General features: G+C 35.2%; 1 long non-coding RNA gene across 1 annotated transcript; it reads left to right on the top strand.

The window, feature by feature from the left end:
* The first annotated feature begins 290 nt into the window (after positions 1-290).
* LOC107061792 (uncharacterized) lies at positions 291-1,108 on the top strand. Its single transcript, XR_001474223.1, has 3 exons — positions 291-519; positions 885-953; positions 1,045-1,108. It is a non-coding gene; the product is annotated as an uncharacterized lncRNA (long non-coding RNA).
* The last annotated feature ends 7,826 nt before the right edge of the window (positions 1,109-8,934 follow it).

The raw sequence follows: 8,934 nt of genomic DNA, 5'->3' as shown, positions 1-8,934 counted from the left end.
CTCTGTTTAGCAGTGACAATGCCAACACTTGTTAATTGCTTTTCACACGAAGGATGATCAGAGCCTTTATACAAATGTGCTTATCAATAGTCTTGTAGGTAAACCAAATTTCCTTTATTTTAGTCATATTCATCTCAACTAATTAGAGTAAATGATTGTCTTTCATGCACTTAGTATTGATTCGATAACAAGTTGTAAAATATAGATTATCCTACATTTGGGTTCTAGAGATCCCTAGGTTTCTTTTATGGCAGTTATGTATGCTCTATACTTCCTATTTCTTGTACCACTTCTTGCACCTCAACTGTCTGCTTTGACTACTGCCTTGCTATTTGATGCTCGTACTTTCAGCTCCTGAAGCTTCCTCATTGTGGGAAAAATAGGGGCCATGCTTTCTCCTATGTTTCGAAGAGGGTGCAATTGGTAAGAGGGTGACATCAAAGGCTGCAATCAGATGTTTCGAAGCAGTTGTAGTTTTATCAGTAGCCAGTGTTCTGCTCATTTCAGTAGAGACAAAGGGTAGGGAACTATATGATACTCTTGTCATCTAAATGTTTAGACTTATTTCATTTCACATGTATTGAAGTTTTCAAAATAAATTGGTATCATTGTCAATTACTTATGTAAGATTGGACTGAATCAGTGCAATGAAGTTTTACTTGCATGAATAGTTGATCTTGGTCAATTCTTCATTTATGAGCTAGTTTTTGGGTTGAATTGGACACACTGATCATATGTTTGTATTGCTCTAGAGCCAGACCCATTGGTCCTGTTCATGTGTTTCTCAATGTTGCCTTGCCCCCCACTTCCCCGGTGTTATGTTATTCATGCTCCAATTGTATCTAATAGCTTGTCATTTCATTTTTTTATGTTACTTGCTGCAGTCTCTTTGTTCATGGGATCCTTGTAAGAGGCCGACGACAATCGATGCTTTTCGGCATCCTTTGTTCCAGGTGAACAACTCCTTCCCCTTTTTAACTTAATGTACATAATCCAGTGTCTGTCTCTCTATTAAATTATATGATATCATTTGTGATGTTGCAGAGTTGCTTTTACGTACCTCCATCAGTACGCACCAAGGCTGCTATTGCTAAGACTCCTCCTTCTGGTTTGTACTGTCTTCTATATTAGTAGTAAGAAACTTGGGTTTTATGTTGTTACGATGAACTTAGATGAACTTTTTTATTGTTGCTGTTGTGCGGGGTGCAGTGGAGCAGAAGTACAAGTGGTCATTTGGGTTGTTGCACAATCCCAAACCTAGCATCAACTTCTCTACTGTCAAGTCATAGCTGTCGTTTAAAGCAGGTGACGTATAAGAATTTAAAGGATTTTACTGTGATCAAGCTAAATCAGAGGCCTAGTATTCTTTACACTAACCATTTTATATTTTTCTTTCCTGAATTTAACTGTGAAAGAACCATCCATCCTTTTAGCTACACAGAAAAACCTACATTCTTTATTCTGATTCTTATACAATTGTTTCCAACTGAAAACTCTGTGATAGGTGTACAAAGAAAGTTGGATATGAATTATCAGGTATGTTTTCCTTGGAAACAACCTTTTCTTATTTCTCCCATTTGACAGACGAGACAAATGTTGTGGCTAGGCGTAGGTGTATTCTCTAGTGCTGATACATTCGTAAATCTACGCCTGATTCTCGATGTCTTATTGGGAGCAACTTTAAATTATTTCCTGATATCATCTTTGTTATCTATTTTTTCTTTTTTTGTCACCAGGAAATGAGCAAGATTGACATATGATACTCGTAAAAATTTGGCATTTTTTCGTTCATTTACTGCACAGACTATGTTGCTGCTCAGCGGCTTAAGTGAGACATGTTGTTTCTTAAGCTACCTACACTAAAGCAATCTAACGTAGTCATTAATTTCTTTCAGACTCTATCTAGGAACTGGTCTGATTTTATTGTTGTCATCTGAGAACTGATTTATTGATTTAGAAATATGGTGGCATCTGAAATGACTGAAAACATCAGATAGTCCATTTATTCCTAAGGGAAAAGTTTTAGTCAATTTGCTTTTTATTTGGTAGTTTAGATTTGTATTAAATAAGCATGTGGCAAGCTGTTGATAAAAGCGTGCATTGATGTGTTTGGCCTGTTACTTTATTTTTATGGATTGGTTTGGCTTTATTTGAAAGTTCATCTTCATGAACAGAGGCTATCTATTTCTTTTATTTTCAAGTGACCTTGGTTAGTCATTTGAACTCCATTACCTTCCTCTTTTCATTTCGAGTGGGCCACATAGGCATGATACTCATAGAGTTGCCCAAGTATCTTTCACCATTCAAGCATATCATGTCAGTGACTACTCCACACACAACCATAAATTCCTAAAATTTGTATCTATATTCTACTTTAACGGGATATTGAGTTACCCAAATGTAGTTTGTTAGTGATCATTTAAGTGTTTTGTTCTTTTCTCCCATATTTATTATTCATATTTGCCGAAAGAGTCTTGGATTACATGTAGAACAAGGATTTTATAGTTTTTATAACAACAGTTGATTGAAAAATGGATTTTGTTGTAGTTACTTACTGTGACATCGTATTAGCATATGAAATACATGTTTTAATAGGAACTAAGAGTCCTGTTTTTCATGACAGTACCACTACATTGGGAAGGAGCTGGGAAGTATTGTTAAAAATAACTAGTATTGAGCATATTAAATACATGATTTATTTCACTAACTTATAATTTTATTTTGAATGTGCAGGAAAATGTCGGTAATTAAATTTGAAAAGTGGATAGAAGTAAACTCGATCTATTGTAGTGAACGATGAAGAATTTTTGTACTATTGTCATATTTGTTTGAATGCATTTGGTTTTGTGGAATTTATTGATAGTAGAGATCTTTAAGCAATCACTTTCAAAGTATTGGTTGTAGATGACATGTTTCTCAAAGTTTATTTGAAATATATAGTTTCGATTTATTTATTAGCTAATTTTGTGGTTTAGATCACTTATATATATTTAATTATGTGATTATTGAATATATGCAGATAAAAATTATTATTCTTAAAAATGAAAAATTGTGGCTACAAAAATTCTACACAACATTGCCACACTTCAAAAGTGTTGCTATAGGGACGTCCAAAGTGTGGCTTACTGATTACAAATTTTATCTTGTACATAAGAAAAGTTACACTTTATAAGTGTTGTTCTAGATGAGATGTAAAGGCAACACTTTTTAAGTGTGACCAATAACAAAGCAAAGGCCACACTTTTAAGTGTAGTATAATCAAACAAAAGGTGTTGTTAATGAATTACTACAAAGCGTGCCCTTTATACCTCTTTGGCCACGCTTTTTAAGTGTAGCCGCTATGGCGACATTTCAAAAGTGTAGCCTATTGTCAAAGGTTACGCTGCTTTAGGCCACCCTCTAAAAAAGTGTTGCTTAAAGTCCAAAAGTGTAGCCATTTAGCAAAGGCCACACTTTTTGCTAGTTTAGGCTACACTTTATAGAGGTGGCCCTAGGCCTAAAATGTTGTAGTGTAGGTGTTTAATTATTTTAGTATAGGGTCATTTTATACTAATTTAATAGACCTATATAAACTATTTTAAGTCATTAAAACACTTCATTAACTCATTATAACCCAAGACCCCAAATCAAAACCCAACTACCCTTCTCTCCCAAAATCTTCTCTCTAGAAACTCCATTGAAGAACCTAGAAGGAATCCAAGTTAGAGCTTGAAGAAGGAAGATTTTCACTAAGAATTTGGAAGGATTCTAAACCTAAGGTATGTAAGTTCTTCATTCTTGGTTAGCTATCACCAAGAAGCCCCTTCAACTATGTTTTCAAATTCCCCAAATCTAGGGTTTTCAAATCTAGTCATGGCTCTTCTTCCAAAATCAATTCAATTGTTTAATTAAGGTTTATTATGATTGATTTTGATTATTTATGATTGGATTAATGGAGTATTGATGATTTTTGATGAAAATCTCCCTTGGACCCATAATTTCTCCTTCTTTCTAAATTGTGAACTAAGGTGTGACTTGATTGATCATGGAAGCTTAATAATCGATTTTGTTTAGGTTTATTATATTGTATAATCATGTTGTGTCTCTATCTAACATGGTAATTCTATTAAGTTAGGGTTGACTTGATTCTTAGCTTTGAAGGGTAACTTGCTAGGGTTGTATATATTGATGACGATTGTATATGAACTTGTTAATCCACTTGAAAGGTGGAGGTGTTTAATTATGATGTAATTGCATGATCTAAATGTGTTTTACATATATACTTGACTAAACTAAGATTTCTAAGGTGAATTGATATAGTCTAGGGTTGTGCCATGAAAGAGGCTAATTGAGAGTTTAAATGTGATCCTCCAAGAATGATGAAGTTCTCAATGTAATGCCTTAGACTAGATCACCTAAACTTGAATTGGTTTAGGGTAATGCTTATAAACATGAATTGACTTGATCATAATGTCATGTGCATGTTTGTGAATACTTGAAGTATAAAGTGTCAATCATGATGTGATTAATGTATTGATGAGTTTTTGGATCATGGTATTCCCTTATCTATTGTTTGCTATATGTTTGGGATAAGTTGGTCCATAACCCTTGAAGGACATATTGTGAAGGTTTGTGCATGTTGACAAGATTGTGTGTGAACTCATGATTTACTTAGAAGTTGATGGTCCTATGAATATTGGGTATATTTAAGTATTGTTGAAAGGCCATTCTTCCCTTACCCTTACACTTAATTTTGAATGAAGTATCCATTATTATAATGTTGTTGTTGTGTCATTGCAAGGACAATTACACACACTCACACACTCCATGCATAAACATGATCATGATGTATCAATGGTGTTAATTAAAAGTATAGTTTTCATATGTACCTTTACACATTATTATGCATGAAATGTATATGACCATGTTGTTCCTATTGTGTTGATTGAAAGTGCATTGTCATGAGAACACATAATCTTGGTGTGAAAGTTATACTCACATACTAATGTTGATTCTAAGGTTGAAAGTACATCCTCACCTTTAATGAATCTATGAGCTATTTTGATGAATTGTATTGACCGAAGGATAAAGTATCTCCTTCACACATGTAGATAGAATTTAAATACTATCAATGTATAATTTGGGAAATAATGCTTAGCACCGAGTGGATTTGGACAATGAGGTAAAGGCCCTTCCGCTAATGCAATAGGTTGGGTCATCTTAGTGAACTCATGAGATGGGAACTCCTCTGGTAATGCAAGAGATAGAGTTTCTAGAAGCAATCTCCCTATCCCATAACTATGTGCCAGCATAGGACTTAGCTGGTGGATCCACCTTATAGCTATATATTTAGTTCTACCTTAGGCAAGTAGGACACCATCTTTTCAGTGTGGGGGTAGAACACCGGATTCCATGTAGCTCACATGGTCTATGTCGGTTATGGCAACTTTTCCCTAAATAATAAAGATAATGAATGTAACATGAATTATACTATGACTTCTTAATGAGATTTACTTAGTAGGAGTGGGGGTATGAGACTTCACTTCTACATTGCATATGTAGACTTAGTAGGATGTCATATGATGGTTCCTTTGCATTATGATGAGATTTGAATGAATGCATGTATATTGGATGAATAGTTGTTATGAATGACTTGCCTTTAAATTTAAGTAATGTACATGAATATTTCCTTATTTGTGATTATTGAATATAATGAGGTCTAAAGATGAAGTGCATGACCAAGGTAGCTTCAAAGGGGTGCTTGGTGGGGTTGGTATTATGGGATGCCAACCACACATTGCACAAGTGTTCCTTAGGGGTTACCAAGGCAATGTATTTAGTATAAAATGAGTATGAATATGATATTGGCTTGTGTTGTACATTGTAAATGCATGTTAGTTACCATACATTGCACAAGTGTTTTCTTAGGGGTTGCTCATGTGATGATTACTTAATGATGAGATGATCTTGGTATTTGACTTGTATTACCCTGTAATTGGAGGCTATGTATTGTGAAGATTGGGATTTTTATTGTGTTGATATTGGAAACTATACTTGTTATTATAATGATATCCTCATGTTGTAATGAAATATATGTGAGTTGCCTTATTGGTTGCATTCTCCAACTATTTTAAAGATGATGTTAAAAAATGGCATATAGCATGATTTCAAATGAAATGTCCCTTTTCATGCATGTTTTAATGGTTTTGTGCATGGCTTCCATACTTAGTACATTTTGTGGTAACCCCTTCTTTCTACATTTTCTATAAGTGTAGGCTTTACAGATATTGGATTTTATCCTCGTGGCTAGGTTCATAGGAGATCAAGAAGAAGAAAATTGGTGAGTCCTCATTGTATTCGAGGGGTCAACCACGTGTCCTTTATTGTGTTTACTTTTATGTTTTTAGACTTTTGTAAGGGTCGTGTCCATAAGTTTGTATTAAGGAGTTTTATTCCAAGTTTAATAGATGGTTTGAGACATAGTGTCATAGATACTCTTTCATTTTTATAAGAGACTGCGATTGTAAGAAAAGTTTTAAATTTTCCGCATTATTTCCTATGTCTTATGTAATGATGATGTTAGAGGCTTGTACGAGACCCCTTCGGGGTCAAGGCCGTGTTACGTCTAGGGGCTGGCCTTGGGTCGTGACACGTGGTCCACACCACAAGGTGTCAACGCGGTCGTGGGAGGTGAACAAAGGTTGATTGGCTACTGGAAGCCACCATTGGCAGCACCATGACTAGTGGTGCCCTTAACGGCCTGTTTGGATCCTCGTGAAGGTTCCCAAGCTTAATTCCTTAGCTCTTGACCTCTCACTTTACCCCTAGCTTAGACTTCTAGATTTCTGAGGTGTTAAGTTATCTCCCCTTTGGGAACATTCATCCTCGAATGTGACACGACCCAGGGGTACCCCCTAGACGTAACATGGCATACTTGACCCCGAAGGGGTCTCATACAAGCCCTTAGCATCATCATAACATAAGATCATAGAAAAGTAAGGAAAATTAAAAACTTTCTTTCAAACAATCTAAAACATTTCCATAAGCAAGCGGAAGTCTTTAGTAAGTCTTTGTCTCAAATCATTTAAATTTTTCAGATAGAAAATGCTCTTTGACCAGCCATTCCCAATCACTCTTGTCGACCCCCTCTGTCACATCTTTTAGAACCTCTCGTAATGGCTTAGACTTCACATTCATGTGTAGAGATCGTCTCCAATTATTCCACAACCTTCTCATATGTTTCAATACATGATCTCTATGACCAATCATGTCATCACTATCAATTTTTTCCAAATATATTTGGCAGATGTCATTAAATAAGAGACTCAAAATTTTAAAACAAATCTTACAGACAATAAATAATCAGCAAGGTTGTAAGTTATGAGTGTATCATTATTGATATACTTGATGGGGTGGGCTGAAAACAGAGGAACAATTGTAGGTTATGGACAAAACAGAGGGACAATTGCAGGTGATGGACAACACATAGGGACAATTGCAGACAATAGACAGTTAACATAGCAGATGGACAATTGCAGACAAAACAGAGGGACAATTGCAGACAATAGACAATATCAGTCTCTTGAAACAGTGTCGCAGCAAGATAAGTTACACAAAGAAAAATGTTTGGAATGAAGTAGTGAAAATTTTGGAAAGAAATCAAGAAGTGATTTTACGAAATAAAAAATATATGTTACACCAAGTGACTGCACTTTACTTCTATTCCTATATTTTTTTAAATGTTGCAGAGAAGGTCAAAGATATGAACCAGCAATAAGATTCAAGAAATACAATTCAATCAATATTATTCATTTAAATCCTTACAGTGACAGCTCCTCACATGTGTTCCAATTTAGCTTCTTCGATGTCTGTCCATGAGTGTACCCGCAAAGGACACATATTACGATTACGAACAAAGGAACCTAAGTGTCTCGAAAATAAAGCGTGCTGATCCCCAACAACTCGATTGTGGTAAAAAGTGACTCTAAGCTTTTCTCCAGGTTTGAGTCCTGTAACAATCTTGCACAAATTTGGTCCTCTAACCTTTTTTATCCTGTCAAATTTACATGAACCTACAAGTTTTGACATAAGTCAAACATTACAGACTCTCAATCTATAAACAATGAAAAATTTCTAACAGTTCAGAGAGTTAAATACATGCTTTTACCTCTCCGAGTGTCTTGCATCACTTCAGCTTCATCTTGAGGAAGAGTAAGATCATGCTCCATTGGATCTAACCCCAAAGGAACACGGTTATTATTTTGTGTGAGTTCATTCAGATCATACTCTGTATTTTTAGAATCTTTATTTTTTCCATTCAAAGTTCTCTTTTCAGCACACCTTCTCGGAGAGCCCACATATGTAAATCTTTGTGCTCGCTCCCTTGCTAATAAAACATTGAAATAAACTCAATCCACTACCAACATAATGAATTACATACTAAAGCTCGGGATGCATCAAGGTACAAAAAGTAATATCAAGTAAACTAGATCAAGGACACCATACAACAAACTACAGAAGGAAAAACACTTGAAGAAATTTCATATCAGTAGTACTATAGTAGGTACCAGTTGTTATAGGTACATGTGGGGGGGGGGGGGTGTTCTTATAGGTACATGTGGAGGGGGGGGGGTTCTACTTGATTTTCTAGTGCATATACTTGGACTACTTTGTATATAAGACCTTGAAGGTTGTCAAATACCTGATTTACTTCTCAAATCCTCTTGCATTGCTTCAAGATCATCATGAGGAAATGAAGTATCATGTTCTATTAGATTAAAATCAGGTTGCCTAAGGATCTTATTATGTGATCGTACATTCATATCAGAAGATACAACACTATACCCTTTACTTTTTCCAATAGAAGTTCTTTGTACAAAAGTACTTCCTCTAGCAGAACCCACCGATGTAATGTTCTTTCCGTTTTCCTTGCCTATAATAAGAACATTACAAAAT

This window comes from Solanum tuberosum, unplaced genomic scaffold, assembly GCF_000226075.1.
Source record: "Solanum tuberosum cultivar DM 1-3 516 R44 unplaced genomic scaffold, SolTub_3.0 scf00170, whole genome shotgun sequence".
NCBI classification, from domain to species: domain Eukaryota; kingdom Viridiplantae; phylum Streptophyta; class Magnoliopsida; order Solanales; family Solanaceae; genus Solanum; species Solanum tuberosum.
This window is presented reverse-complemented; position numbering and strand designations above follow the sequence as displayed.